This window comes from Panthera pardus, unplaced genomic scaffold (genome assembly GCF_024362965.1).
Source record: "Panthera pardus isolate Hobbes unplaced genomic scaffold, ASM2436296v1 HiC_scaffold_1, whole genome shotgun sequence".
Taxonomy (NCBI): domain Eukaryota; kingdom Metazoa; phylum Chordata; class Mammalia; order Carnivora; family Felidae; genus Panthera; species Panthera pardus.
In genome coordinates, this window is record NW_026526654.1 from 6399234 (window position 1) to 6415968 (window position 16735).

Sequence of the window (16735 nt, forward strand, 5' to 3'; positions counted from 1 at the left end):
CAAATGATTTGTTCCAGGATCCAAAAATATTCATATAAAAATGAATATAATACTATAATATAATGCAACATAATTAAGAAAATACAAAATATAAAGAAAAATAAATTAATCTGCACATACCTTTGAAAATCTTCACGGCTGGTATGCGCGAGACATGAGAGAGGAGGGTTATTGCATAGGATGACTTTCATTATCACTAATGGAATCACTGCTCTCTATGGGCTCAATGGTACATTTTTCTGCATGGGACCATTCTGTATGCTCATACATATGTTGGCTCCAGTGCAGTAATAATAAACTCTTGTCATATACTGTGTATACTTTAACTGGCAATAAGGCCACAGAAGAAAGGGTCTATATGTGCAGACGGCCTGACCTAGCATGCAGCAAAACATTCCTAAGCTTACTCTTGTATGGAAAAGTAAAGTACTGTCCATAGGTTCTTTGAAGTAACAAAAAAATACACTAGTGCCAGTTGTTGGCACCTTCCAACATTCTGATAAATTACTGATTTCTGCCAAACACCACAGTCTGAAACTGAGCATCTGAGCATGGGAGACAATCACTCACAATCTCACAGCAAAAGAGAGAGAGGGAAGAACCATTGGCTCAGTTGTTATCATGTGATGTTCAGCATCATATACTACTCATATTGGAAGACATCGTGCAATTATCAAGTTAAAATTTATTAGAAATGTTTGCTCATGTTGAGGAACACTCAGACCAACTTACAACCCAAGGTTTTACCGTATGTGAAAACATACAGCACACCCATTAAAAAGTGTATATGGTCAGATTTAGAATACTCTAATAATTGTAACATGGTGGTATGCTAACCACTGAACTCTAGTATAAGGTTGAAAGACAAAAACAATTCAAAATAACCTTAACTACAATAATTTGCTAATGGATACATAGCATAAGATATGTGAATTATAACATCAAACACGTTAAATGTGGGAGAAAGTGTAAAAATGTAGAGGTTTAGTAGGTGATATAATTAGGTTGTTATCAGCTTAAAATATGTTTTTTTCTATCATAATATATTTCAATTAAGATTTAAAAGTAACCACAAAACAAATACCTATATTAGATACACACAAAATAAAGTTAACAGAATCAAGGTATACCATTACAGAAAATCATGAATTCACAACAGAAAACAAACAGCAAGAGAGGAAAAGAGGAACAAAGCAACTACAAAAACAAAACAAAACAAATCAAAACAAACAAACAAAAAACAAAAAAAATCCAAGAAACAATGAACAAAATGGCAATAGTAAATGCTTACCTATCAACAGTTAATTTAAATTATTATCAATATTGCTTTAACTGTATTAAGTCATAAAATAAAAATGTACAGAGTAGGTGAGTGGATAAAAAAGACCAACCTAGGGGTGCCTGAGTGGCTTAGTTGGTTAAGCGTCTGACTTCAGCTTAGGTCATGATCTCGCAGTTTGTCAGTTCAAGCCCTGCATTGGGCTCTGTGCTGACAGCTTGGAGCCTGGAGCCTGCTTAGGATTCTGTATCTTCCTCTCTCTCTGCCCCTCCCCTGCTCATGCTTTGTCTCTCTCTGTCTCTCAAAAGTAAATAAATGAAAAAATTTTAAAAAATCAACCTATATTTTGTTTCCAACATACTCATTTCAGTTTCAATGATATACATAGTCTCAAACAAAAATATTGAAAAAATATATTTCACATAAATAAACACCAAGAGAGGAGTGCTAGCTATGCTTATATCAGAAAAGATAAACTTTAAGTCAAAAAGTGTAGCAATAGGCAAAGAGGACCATTATATAATGATAAACAGATGAATAATTTAATAAGCTATAAAAATTATAAATATATATAAACGAAACATCACAGTATCTAAATATATGAGGCAAATACTTACAGATATGTGAGAAATAGACAAAAATACAATGATAGTGGGGGCCTCCAATACTCCACTTTTAACAATGAATGGAATATCAATAAGGAAATATTGGACTTGAACTTTAAACCAAGTGGACATGACCATTATTAAAAAGACAATTCATCCATTCTTCTCAAGGGCACAACAAACAATCCCCAGGATAGGTCATATGTTAGGTTGCAGAACAAGTCCCAGGAAATTTTAATAAGTTGATATTATATCAAGTGTTATTTATGACCACAAATATATGAAACTGATAATCAATAAAAGAAGGAATTCTGGAAAATTCACTAATATGAGCAAATTAAACAACACACTCTTGAATGACCAGTGGTTTAAAGATGAAATCAAAAAAGGAAAGGAAAAGTATTGAAACAATTAAAAATGAAATCACAGCATAAAAATTATAAACCATAGCAAAATTCCCACATTTAAAAAAACATAAAAATAAAAATAACAAAATATTAAATATTCAGTGTAACTTCACACGTCATAGAATTTGAAAAACAAGAAAAAACTAAGCCCAAAGTTGGCAGAAGAAAAGAAATAACAAATATCAGAGCAGAAATAATTGAAACAATAAACAGAAAAATAATTTAAAAAATAAAATTGAGTAAAATTTAGCTAGAATTACCAAGATAAAAGGAGAGGAACCAAGTAAATAAAATTATGCATGAAATATGAAGCATTGCAATGGATACACAAATACAATAAAAAGACAACTATGAAAAATCATGTTAGTGAATGGATAACCTACATAAAAGGGATACATTCCTTAAAACATACATCCTTCCAAATCTTAACCATGAAGAAAGAAAAAAAAAAAGTAAACTGATCAGTAACAACAAAGGACATTGAATCAGTAACCAAGCCAAGGATCAGTTAGTCTCATGGGTCAGTTGCATTAATCATTTGAAAAATAATTCATACCTAATCTTCTCAAACTTCCAAAAATTTGAAATGGAGGAAACACTCTCAAACTAATTTTGTAATAATGGCACTGCCCATATAAAAAAGCCAGAATAGAATATCATAATCAAATAAAAATACAGGACAATATGCCTAAAGAATATACACGTGAAAATTCTCAATTAAGATCCTACCAAACTGAATTTAACAGCATATTCAAATGATCACACAACATGATTAAGGGGGATTTATACCTTTTATTCACAGATGATTTCACATACAAAAACCATTCTATATAATACACCACATTAATGGAATAAAATAAAACAACTAATATAATAATCTTAAATTTATGTAGTAAAACATTTGACAAATCCAAAAAAATATTCATGGTATAAACTCCCAATAATAAATTGACTAAAGAAATATAATACATCTACATAATAACAGCAAACATGTCCAACAGTGAAAGTTTAAAGTTTTCCATCTAAAACCAGGAACAAACCAAATGTACCCAGTACCACATCTCCTACTCAATATAGTACCAGAGATGCTAGCCAGAAGCAATTACAAACGGAAAAGAAGTAAAAGTTATCAAAATCAGAAAAGAAGTAAAATTGTCTCAGTTTATTGATGTCACAATCTTGTATAGGGAAATCCAAAAGACATCACTAAAAAACAAGACTAAAAAAAAATAGTAAACTCAGAGCACAAAGTCAAAATACAAAATTCATTTGCATTTCTAAGTACTAACAATAAAAAGAAATAAAGATAATAATCCCATTTATAATAACATAAAAATAAAACATCAAAATATTTTTTTCCAAATTTGTATTTGAATTCTAGTTAGCTAACATACAGAGCAATATAGTAGAATTCAGTGATTCACTACTTACGTACCAGAGCTGATCATACCAGAGCAGCACACACAGTGCTGATCATAACAAGAGCCCTCCTTAACAGCCATCACCCATCTAGCCCATCCCCCACCCACCTACCTTCATCAACCCTCAGCTTGTTCTTTACTTTAAGAGCCTTTTGTGATTAGTTCCCCTCTCTCTTCCCCCCCCCCCATATGTTCATCTGTTTTGTTTCTTAAATACCACATATGAGTGAAATCATATGGTATTTGTCTTTCTTCGACTCACTTATTATTTTTCCTAATGTTTATTTTTGAGAAAGATCAAGCAAGGAGGCACAGAGAGAGAGAGAAAGAGAGAAGAGAGAGAGAGAGAGAGAGAGAGAGAGAGAGAGAGAGAATCCCAAGCAGTCTCTGCACTGTGAGCACAGAGCCCAATGCAGGTTCAAACCCATGACTATGAAATCATGACCTAAGCCAAAATCAAGAATTGGATCAGCCATCCTGGTGCCCCTGACTCAATTTGCTTAACATAATACACTCTAGCTCCATCCACACTATTGCAAATTGCAATTTTTTTGATGGCTCTGTAATATTCCATTGTATGGATATACCGTGTCTTCCTTACCATTCCGATGGACATTTGGTTTCTTTCCTTAGTTTGACTATTGGTGATAGTGCTGCTATAATCACTGGGGCATATGTACACTTTTAAATCTATATTTTTGTATCATTTTGGTAAATACCTAGTAGTGTGATTGCTGGATCATAGGGTGTCCTATTTTAAACTTTTTAAGGAAACTCCATATTGTTTTCTGGAGTAGCTGTACCACTTGGCATTCCCAACAATAGTGTAAGAGGTTTCCTCTTGCTCAGCATCCTGGCCAACACCTGTTGTTTCTTGTGTTGTTAAGTTTTGTCATTCTGGCAGGTGTGAGGTAGTATCTCATCAAGGTTTTGATTTGTATTTTCCTGATGATGAGGGATGTTGAGCATCTTTTCACATGTTTAATAGCCTTCTGGATGTCTTCTTTGGAGAAATGTCTATTCATGTCTTCTGATCACTTCATAACTGGGTTATTTTTTGGGAGGGTTAAGTTTGATAAGTTATTTATAGACTTTGGATTCTACCCTTTTATCAGATATGTCATTTCCAACTATCTTCTTTCATTCCATTGGCTGTCATTTAGTTTTGCTGTTTCCTTTGTTGTGTAGAAGCTTTTAATCTTGATGAAGTCCCAAAAGTTCATGTTTGCTTTTGTTTCCCTTGTCTCTGGCAACATGTCTAATAAGAAGTTGCTCCAGCCAAAGTCAAAGAATTTGCTACCTGTATTCTCCTCTGGAATTTTTATGGTTTTCTGTCTCAAATTTAAGTCTTTCATCCATTTTTAATTTATTTTTGTGGATAGTTTAAGAAAGTATTCTAGTTTAACTTTTTCTCCATGTTGCTGTCCATTTTTCCAAACACCATTTACTGAAGAGACTGTCTTTTTTTTTCCATTGGATATTATTTCCTGCTTTGTTGAAGATTAGATAACCTTAAAGTTATGGGTCAGTTTCTGGGTTTTCTATTCTGTTCCATTGATCTATTTGTCTGTTTTTGTACCAGTACCATATGGTCTTGATGGCTATATCTTTACAACATAGGTTGAAATTCAGAATCATTATGCCTCCAATTTTGTTTTTCTTTGTTAATATTGCTTTGGCTATTCAGGGTCTTTTATGGTTCCATACAAATTTTAGGATTGTTTGTTTTTTATCTGTGAAAAATTGTGGGGTATTTTGAATGGGATTGCATTAAATGTGTATATTGCTATGGGTAATATAGACATTTTAAAATATAAGCTTTTCCAATCCATGAACATGATATTATTTTTCATTTTTTTATTTTTTAAAAAATTTAAAGATTATTTATTTTGAGAGAGAGAGAGAGAGAGAGAGAGAGAGATTGAGAGAGCATGAGAAGGTGAGGGACAGAGGGAGAGGGAGAGAGAGAATCCCAAGCTGGCTCTGTACTGTCAGCACAGAGCCGAATGCAGGGCTTGAACACATGAACTGTGAGATCATGACCCGTGCCTAAATGAAGAGTCAGATGCTTAACCGACTGAGACAATTTCTTTATGTGTTTTATTGCTTTCAGGCTACAGACCTTTTACCTCTTGGGTTAGGTTTATTCCTAGTTATCTAATTATTTTTGTCGCAGTCAAAAAATGGATTGAGTCTTTGGTTTCTTTTTTCTGCTGCTTTGTTACTTATGTACAGAAATGCAACAAATTTCTATATGTTGATTTTATATCCTGCAACTTTGCTGAATCCGTGTATTAGTTCTAACATTTTTTAAAAATGTTTATTTATTCACTTTTGAGAGAGAGAGAGACAGAGAGTGAGCAGAGGAGAGACAGAGAGACAGAATACCAAGCAGGCTCCATGCTGTCAGCACAGAACTCAACCTGGGGCTCGAACCTACCAACCAGGAGATCATGACCTGAGCCAAAACCAAGAATTGGATGCTTAACTGACTGAGCCAACCAGGCGCCCAAGTTCTAACAATTTTTTGATGGAAGTTTTTGGATTTTCTACATAGGATATCTTCTGTCTGCAAATAGTGAAAGTTTGACTTCTTTGCAGATTTGGATGGTTTTTATTTCTTGTTGTTTAATTGCTGATGCTAAGTCTTCTAGTACCATGTTAAATAGTAATGGTGAGAGTGGACATCATTGTCTTATTCTTGATCATAGGGGGAAGGCTCTCAGTTTTCCCCATTGAGGATGATATTAGCTGTGGGTCTTTCATCTGTGGCGTTTAGGATGTTGAGGTGTATTCCATGTACCCATACTTTGTTGAGGGTTTTTATCAAGAAGGATACTGTATTTTGTCAAATGCTTTTTCTGCATCTGTTGAGAGGATTATATGGTTCTAATTCTTTCTTTTATTAATGTTGTGTATCGCACTGAGTGATTGAATATTAAGGAGTCCTGGGATGCCTTGGTGGCTCAGTCGGTTGAGCGTCCGACTTCGGCTCAGGTCATGATCTTGCAGTCTGTGAGTTTGAGCCCTGCGTCATGCTCTGTGCTGACAGCTCAGAGCTTGGAGCCTGCTTCGGATTCTGTGTCTCCCTCTCTCTCTGCCGCTTTCCCACTCATGCTCTGTCTCTCTCACTCTGCTAAAAATAAATAAACATTAAAAAAAAATTGAAGGATTCCTGCAGCCCCAAAATAATTCCAAGTTGGTCATGGTGAATACTTCTGTAAGTGTACTGTTGAATTCAGTTTGCTAGTATCATTTTGAGATTTTTTTCGCATCCAGTTTCATCAGGATATTAACTTGAAATTTTCCTTTTTAGTAGAGACTGTCTGTTTTGACTCTAGGTAATGCTAGCTTCATAGACAGTTTGGGAGTTTTCCTTCCATTTCTAAATTTTGGAATAGTTTGAGAAGAATAGGTGCTAACTCTTCTTTGTCTGCTTGAATTCCCCCTTGGAAGCCATCTGACACTGGACTTTAGTTTGTTGGGAGATTTTATATTACTTTTTTTTTAATTTCTTTGGTGATTATAGGTCTTTTCAAACTTTCTATTTCTTCCTGTTTCAGTTTTGACAGTTTGTATGTTTTTGATAGTTTGTATGTTTCTAGGAATTTATCCATTTCTTCCAGATTGCCCAATTTGTCCACATATAATTTTTCATAACATTCTCTTATAATTTTATTTCTGTGGTGTTTGTTATGAACTATCCACTTCCATTCATGATTTTATTTATTTGGGTCCTTTCTCTTTTCTATTTGCTAAATCTGGCTAGGGGTTCCTCAATTGTATCAATTCTTTCAAAGAACCATATCTTTCAAAGAACCATCAAATCTTACTTTGCTTGATCTGTTCTACTGTTTTTGTTTGTTTATTATTTTTTCTGCTCTAGTTTTTTTGTATTTATTTATTTTACTTATTATTATTATTATTTATTTATATTATTATTGGTATTATTACTATTTTATTATTTATTTAAAATAATTACTATTTTATTCTAGCTTTATTTATGACTCCTTTTCTAGCTACTGTAGGTGTAACGTTAGATTGTGTACATGAGACCTTTCTTACTTTTTAAAGTAGCCCTGTATCACAATACACTGTACTTCCCTCTTAGGGATGCCTTTGGTGCATACCACAGGTTTGGGATGGTCATGTTTTCATTTTCATTTGCTTCTATGTAGCTTTTTATTTTATCTTTAATCTATTGGTTAACCCATTTGTTCTTTAGTAGGATGTTCTTTAACCTCCATGCACTTGTGGTCTTTCCAATTTTTTTCTTATAGTTGACTTCAACTGTCAAAGCATGTTTTGTGGTGTGACAATATGTATGTTCATGGTATGATCTTGATCTTTTTGTACTTGTTGGGTACTGATTTGTGATGCAGCATGTGATCTATTCTGTGATCTATTCTGGAGTTCTGTGTGCACTCAAAAAGAATGTGTATTCTGCTGCTTTAGGACAAAATGTTCTGAATATATCTGTTAAGTCCAATAAAGTTCAGTGTGTCATCCAAAGCCTTTGTTTCCTTGTTAATGTTCTGCTTAGATGATCTGTCCATTGCTGTTGGTAGAGTATTAAAGTCCCATACTATTATTGTATTATTATGAATAAGTTTTTGTTATGTTTGTGATATATATATATATCATATATATACATATATATTTGGTTTTCAAGTTGGGGGTATAAATATTTATAATTGTTATATCTTAATAGATATACCCCTTAATTATTATATAATGCCCTCATTCATCTCTTGTTATAATCTTCATTTTAAAATGTAGCTTGCCTGACTTAAGCATGGCTACTCTGCTTTTCTTTTGACCTCCATTATCATGATAGATGATTCTAGCTTTCAATCTGCTGATGTCTTTGGGTCCAAAATGAGTCTCTTGTAGGCAGTATATAGATGGATTGTTTTTAATCCATTCTGATACCCTATGTCTTTTTATTGGAACCCTTATCCCATTTACATTTAGGGTGTTTATTTTTTTAAGTTTTTATTGATTTATTTTGAAAGAGCGAGAGAGAACGCGAGAGCAAGAGAGGAGGGAACAAGCAGGGGAGGGTCAGGGAGAAGGAAAGAATCCCAAGCAGGCTCTGCATCATGAGCATAGAGCCTGATGTGGGGTTTGAACTCACAGATTGTGAGATCATGACCTGAGCCAAGTTCAAGGGTTGGATGCTTAACCAACTGCACCACCCAGGGGCCCCAACATTTAAGGTGTTTATTGAAAGATATAAGTTTAGTGCCATTGTGTTACCAGTAACATTGGTGTCTCTGATGATGTTCTCTGTTCCTTTATAATCTTGTTGTTTTCAGTCTTTTATTTTCCCCTCTAAGAGCCCCCCTTAACATTTATCCAGGGCTGGTTTAATGGTCACAAACTCCTTTAGTATTTGTTTTCCTGGCAAACTGTTTATCTCTCTTTCTATTCTGAATGACAGCCTTGCTGGATTTAATATTCTTGACTACATGTCAAGATTGAATATTAAGGAGTCCTGGGATGTCTTCCATTCAGCAAGTTGAATATATTCTGCCATTCCCTCCTGCCTGTCAAGTTTCTGTAGACATATCTGTTATGAACTTTATCTGTCTTTATTTGTATGTTGAGGACTATTTTCCCTTGCTGCTTTAAGAATTATTTCCTTGATTATATAATTTGTGAATTGAAATATGAAATGCCTTGGCATCGGTCAGCTTTTGTTGAATTTATGGGAGTTTTCTGTGCTTTTCAGATTTTGATGTCTTCCTCCTTCCCCAGATTATGGAAGTTTTCAGATATAATTTGCTCAACTAAACCTTGTTTCCCCACACCACTTTTTTTCTCTCTTTATCTTCTGGGATTCCTGTGTCAGGAATATTATCCCATTTTAATAGTCCTCTGACTTCCCTAAGTTTACCTTTGTGATCTGTTACCTTTATTATCCTCTTCTTTTCAGTTTCATTATTTTCCATAAATTTATCTTCTGTGTCACTAATCTGTTCCTTTGCTTAATCCATCCATTATTGTTGTATTGCAGCATTCACGCTTGCATTTCAGTTATACCATTTTTAATTTTTGCCTGACTAAATTTTAGTTATTTTTTTCATCGCAGTGAGGGATTTTCTAGTGCCTTCTATGTTTTTATTTTTTAAAGCCCAGCTAGAATCCTTATAATTGTTTTTTTTTAAATTCTACTTCAGACATCTTACTTATATCTGTTTGGATTAAATCTCTCGCCATCATTTTCTTCTTTTCTTTCTTTTAGGGTGAATTCCTTCATCTTGTCATTTTGGATGAAAATAATAATAAAATAAAATTTTTTAATTAAAAAATAAAAGAAGCTAGAGCCCAGGTGTTTTTTTTGTTTTGTTTTGTTTTGTTTTGTTTTGTTTTGTTTTGTTTTTTTTGTCTGCTTGTTAAGAGACTTTTGATAGAAAAAAAAAAATATATATATATATATATATTTGCTCTTTCTGTTTTTGGGGGTGGGGGGTGGAACAGAAACAGAAACAGAAACAAAACAAAGAAACAAAGAAACAAACAAAAACAAAACAAAACAAAGGAGGCTAGATCCAGCTTCCCCTAGTGCTGAAGATTTGCAGCACTCTGTGATCACTAGGCTTAGTGCATAGGAGGGGATTGTGCTGCTCTTCTGGGGGAGGTGTCTGCTGCTGTGATTCTCTGGTGTATTTGCCCCAGTGGATATGTGCCTGGTGGGGGGCAGGGGGGTGAAGCTTGCTATAGTGGCTCAATTTTCCACTTGGTGGCACTGTTTAACTCACTGAGGTTCATCAATGCTGGTGGGCTATGGGTGAAAATTGCTTCACCCCACTGTCTAGTCTCTGGAGCATCAAGTTTGGGCCCTAACAATTGCCCAAACAATCACCCTTCCTGTGTCCCCGGGTTCTGTCAGATCCCCACTTTCACCCTGTCTTTGATCGAGCTATCCACATGAAGGCGCCTCAGCACTCGTGTGTTTTATCACAGGTGTGTGCGTGTTTCAAAACCACCCACTTCGGAGACCTCCACAGCTCAGATGTGCACTGATCCTCTGCAGGCGGGTCTTACTCCACTGTGGCTGGTCCCAGCATGTCACAGGAAGCAGTCACTGTGCCGTGGCAGCAACTCAGAGTTTATGGTAAATCTTAACACACAGTTGGTGCCAGACTTTGCTGACGTTAGCCAGCATCTTTATTCCTATACTGGTGAATGCGTAACCTCAATGGTGCCCGCAGGGTCTTTGCCTGTGGAGAGGCCTTATCACCTCTACCCAATGTACTTCAAGTGGGGGAACTGCTTCTCCCCATGCAACCCAGGGAATCCTAAGACTGTGCTGCTTGCTACTGGGGCTCTGCCCTGCTTCCTCAGGAGAGCACTGCCAGGTATTGATCTCTGAAACTTCAGACTCTGCTTTCCACTGTTTATTTAAAAATATGGTGGTATTGAAATCTTCTCTTTTTTCCTTGTCAATGGTTTTGAAGAACAGCTTTCCTGTGCAGTCCCTGTGTGTGTTTTCACTCTATTTTTTTTCCCCACTCTTTCTCTCTCCCTGTCTCAGCACCTGAGGCTCTTTTTTCCCACAACTCCACTCTGTAGTTACTACCTTCCACAGGCTGTTGTGTAAATATGAGCTTTGTTCTCTAAGACTTCTGATCAATGTCTTGGGTGTTCAAAATGATTTGATATTTATCAAGCTGTTGGGAGGAAGAGATGAGCTTAGGGTCACCCTCCTCCTCTGCCATCTTAAACGTCCTACCTCAGAATAATTGTCAGAATAAATTTTATTTAAATTTTTTAACATTTTTCTCTCTTTAAGATATAATTGACATAATTTCATAATTTTAATGTGTAAAACATAATGATTTAATGTATATGTGACATATATACGTATGTATGTATATATATATAACAAAATACATGACTACAATAAAGTTAACATATCCATTGCCTCACATTGCTATAGCTATTTCCTTTTTGAAGTGGGAACTTTTAATTTCTACTCTGTTAACAGTGCTCAACTATAAAATACAGTACTGTTAATTATAGTTACCAAGCTATACATTAGACCCCTAGAACTTACTCATCTTATAACTACAAGTTTTACACTTTGGTCACTATTAGCCGTTACTCTGCACCAAACTTCTCTGTTTCTAGGAAGTTTTTGCTATTTTTGTTGTTGTTGCTGGTGTTTGTTTGTTCATTTGTTTTAGATTCTACATTAAGTGAGATCATACTGTATTTGTCTTTCTCTGACTTACTTTACTTAGAATTGTAAAAAAAAAAAAAAAATCACCTGAGTAAACTTGAAGGTCTAATTGGGTTTATTAAACCATTCAGGAATTGAACAGCATTCCATCTGGTAAGTAAAGGGAAATTCCAAAGGGCTACAGAAATGGAAAGGTTTTTAAAAGCAGGACAAAGAATTCATAAATGGAAAAAAAGGATTATTTAAGGTGAGATCACCTTCCTTTGGAGACAAACTGGTCTTAGAGCATTATCACATCTTCCTTTTGGGGACGAAGTGGGCCTATCTGACAGATAATTGATGCTAACCAGAAAATTCCTGCCTGATCAATTTCTGGGGATGGTGGAAAGTGCAATTAGGTTAGATATCAAGCCCCAGTTTGATGACTTGGCTTAAATGATGTCATTTTGGTCCTGTGGTTTCCTTTGTGACAGTTCCCCCCTTTTTATAAGAATGTAAACAACCTGTCAAGTCAGACATTTCTGGAAGACTGTTTTGGCAATTTTATAGAAGTCTCCCTACCAATATCTATTCATAACTTGAATCATTTTAAGTGCCTTATGTTAGGTAAAGAAATGTAAAAGTTGAAAATGGGGTTTGTCAAGAAGCAAGGAAGAACCAAATGGATGTTTTGATCCCAGCTGTTTATTTAATTTACAAGCATTGTTTATTCACCTTAATTTCTCTGCTTCCAGACTGTTGTCATGTTAAAAGGGCATCATGATGGCAAAAGTCCTTCCATGAGGGCCCATTTTTTGCAGAAGCAGAATGGACTTCATTCATATGTACCACAATCTTTATAGATTCTGTTGCTGTTGCTGTTGTGTGAAACCCAGCTTGACTACGTAATATTTTTTTCTAAATATTCCTTTTCCATAGAGGTTATTGCCTATAATTACATTTATTAGAATTTTAACCTTTAGAAACCATAATTTATTTTTTTTAATTTTTATTTCAGAGATAGAGATTGTGTGTGAGTGGGAGAGAAGAACAGAGAGAGAGAGAGACAGAGAGAGAGAGAGAGAGAAACCCAAGCAGTCTCCATGCTCAGTGGGGAGCCCTATGCAGGGCTCAATCCCACCACCCTGAGACCATGATCTGAGCTGAAATCAAGAGTTGTATGCTCGGCCAACTGAGCTACTCAGTCACCCCCAAGAAACCTTAATTTATTTTTTATTAATGTTTATTTTTGAGAGAGAGAGAGAGAGAGACGGAGTGCAAGTTGGGGAGGGGCAGAGAGAGTGGGAGACACAGAATCCAAAGTAGGCTCCAGGCTCCACACAAAACCTGACACTAGGCTCAAATTCATGAACCATGAGATCATGACCTGAGCTGAATTTGGACACTTAACTGACTGAACCACCCAAGTGCCCCAAGAAACCTTAATTTCTAATGAAAACTAATCAGTAAGCAATTGTGTATCATTTATTTTTTAGCATTCTTTACATTTGCAGATTTATGAATAAATTTTATAACTTTTAAAAACATGGTTTTTAAAATTTTCCATTGTAGCATTGACACATCCAGGTATCTTTTAAATTCTCTGTAATAACGTAGATAAACTTATGTTGCATAATCAATGATTTAATACTGTATCTTATTTGGAAATGATGTGGATATTTAATGACTATCCATTATCTAATTTAATTTAGATAATCTTTAAAGTTTAAGAGTATCAAAAAGATTTGTGAAAGCTATTTAAGTCAACATGAGTATTGTTGAAATGTTTACTTATAAAATTTTATATCATATATATGTTATTCACTTGTTCTTAATAATTATGTTTAGATGAAATAAAATAAATTTTATAAAACATTAGACAAAGTCAGACATTATCCACACTACTATTTTTTTATACAGATCTCCTAAGAGATTACATAAAATTAATTTGGCTAGTAAACTCAGGTAGAATAAAACTTTTATATTTAATGTTGATAACTCGGAAGACATGCCTGTTTTAATTAAATCATCAACCTTAAACTAGCTTTTATATCAAATATTTTCCTAGACCACATAAACTTGTAAGAAATATTTGAGTTTGTTTCTATCTTTCTGAGTATTTGAATGCCCAATTCTTTTTTTTTTAAATTTTTATAAAAAATCTTTATTTATTTTTGAGAGAGAGGAAGAGAGAGAGACAGAGAGAGACAGAGAAACCCAGGGAGCAACAGAGAGAGAAGGAGACACAGGATCCAAAGCAGGCTCTAGGCTCTGAGCTGTCAGGACACAGCCCCAAGCGGGGCTAGAACTCAATCCATGAGTTCATGACCTGAGCCAAAGTCGGACGCTCAACCGAGCAACCCAGGTGCCCTGAATGCCCAATTCTTATAAGCACTTGGTCTTAGACCAATTACATAGAGCTTTTTTACAAATTAATTTCAGGAATACCATCTGAAGTTATAAAGATATCCCATTATATATGTAATATATACATATACTATATATATATAATTTATATTATATATTTTATATGTATATATTATATACATATATAATATATACATATGCTATATACATATACATATATTTATATCATATGATATACATGTATATATACATTATATATAACTATATATACATATAATATATAAATATATATTTAAACTATGTAATATATAATATATAGAAATATATACTAAATACTATTTAAAATACTATATACATATATATGCATATTCCATATATATGGAAAAATACTATTTAAAATTATATATAATATATATAAGTATAATTTATATATATAAATTATATATATTAATACTATATATTATATATATAATATTACATATATAATAAAATTAGTATTTTTTTCCTTTTTTTTTTCTCCATCAATCTCAGGTGATTGTGGGCTATGTTTATATATCAAAAACATGATAAGATATATAACTTTAAGGGACAGAGAAAGAGTGCAAGTTTCTCCAAGAAAGATCTTGGTTTCCTAAGGTCAATAATTTACAGGCAGTTTGAGATAATCCAGGATAGCCTTGGGAATGGTAAAGAAACTGGTAAATTTAGAATTGTCTTAAAAGCTGCATTATTTTTGAAAAGATTTGTAAGATAAAAACAGTTGCTTTCAATGATTTAAATGAGATAAAAGTTGCTTACCTATTAACCTACATCATCTTCAGTTTGCATATCTTCTGAGTCCATAGTTGTAATTTTAAATATTTTGGAAGCATTGAATAAATCTTTTGGGTGTAAGAGAGGGCCCCAAAGAGGGAGCAGAGTATAATACCTTCTCAAGTCTCTAAAGCCACTTACAATAATAGCCAAAACAAGAAAACAAAAACAATCTGCTGCCTCAGGCAAGAAGAAAGCCAAGACCAGTTAAACAAAATGAGATAACCACTGGATAATAGTTACTCCTGGGATTTACACCTCTTGTTGTCTTGTACCACTTTTTTCAAGATCCCTTTTATAGGCTCTAGTATCCATCAGAGTTTATCCTTAGCTCTTTAAGGGAATAATGTGGCAGTTTATCAGAAAATCTCTGCTACATTAACTCTGAGAGGAGTCCTAAGGGGGCCTTCTTTTGGAGATAGATGTGGGAGTGTCTATAGGGCCAATAACATGGTGGACCTTTTTTTTTTTTTTTTTTTTTAATGTTTATGCAGTACTTTTAGCATGGAAAAAAAAATCAATCCAGAATGAGTACTCAAAGGAAGAGTAACTAAGAGTTTGTCACCAGCTTGACCCCAAGATCAGATCTTTACTGCCCACCTGTTTGTACTCATAAACCTTTGTCCCACATTTTTTCTTAAGCTTATCTCTTAACTCAGGCAAGTGGAAAGTGAAACCATCCTTGGAGTGATAGTCACTATCCTGACAAGACCTACAGCCAGACCAGACCACCCAGACCAGTTTGAGCTTAACCTTTGAATCCTGCCTATGCAGATGGACTATGAAATTACCTCTAGAATGACTGAAAACTACATTTACCTCATTATAATACTAAAATCTCCACCCAAGGTGGAGCACTGGCCTCATTTACAATGTGTATATACAATGTGTATATAGGCATGTTTCCAATGCATGCATAGCCTTATGCCGATCTCTACATAGGATGGCAAGGCTTCCCTATCTAAATATTCACCTTAACCCTAAATAAAATAAGTCCATTCTACCCTTACATGGGGAGTCATGTCATTAGAAACTATTTCCTGTGATCTCATTTGTTGCAAGTAAACTTTTCTTTGTGTGACAACTCAACATGGTTTCTGACTCACCAAGGAGTGAACTCATGTTGTTCAGTTACAACATTTTATTTTAGTTACTTCTTATATCCTTAATTTTTCATTAGTCTTTTCCAATGAGTTCTTCAATGAAAATATTTTGGAATTTTGAAAACTTTTGGAGTAATCTGTGCCAATTGAAACAAGTATCCCATTCTGTTTAATTCAGAGACTGTTGCTTTCAAATGCACTTCTTAAGTGATATCTAATTAGAACAGTTCCCATAATGACAATTGTAATTCTAGATTACTCTTGGTAAGATTTTTGCCATTTTTACTAGATGATCTGCAACTAGATGATCTGCAACTTCTGAGACTAGTTCTCAGACATAAAATAAGTGGATGTGTCAGAAGGTAGCATGCCCAACTCTTTAGAATTTAAGTGTCCCCTTAATCAAAATTTTGGGTTTCTTGGAGCTGAACTAATACCTAAAAAGGATGTGCCTCTGGCTAAGGATTTATGCATGTTTTACAGTGCACCTTGTTTCACAGAAGTTTTTTGAAGTTGGCAGGTAATCTAGTGTCAATCTCACTCATTCCATGACCAACTTATTTTATTACAGGA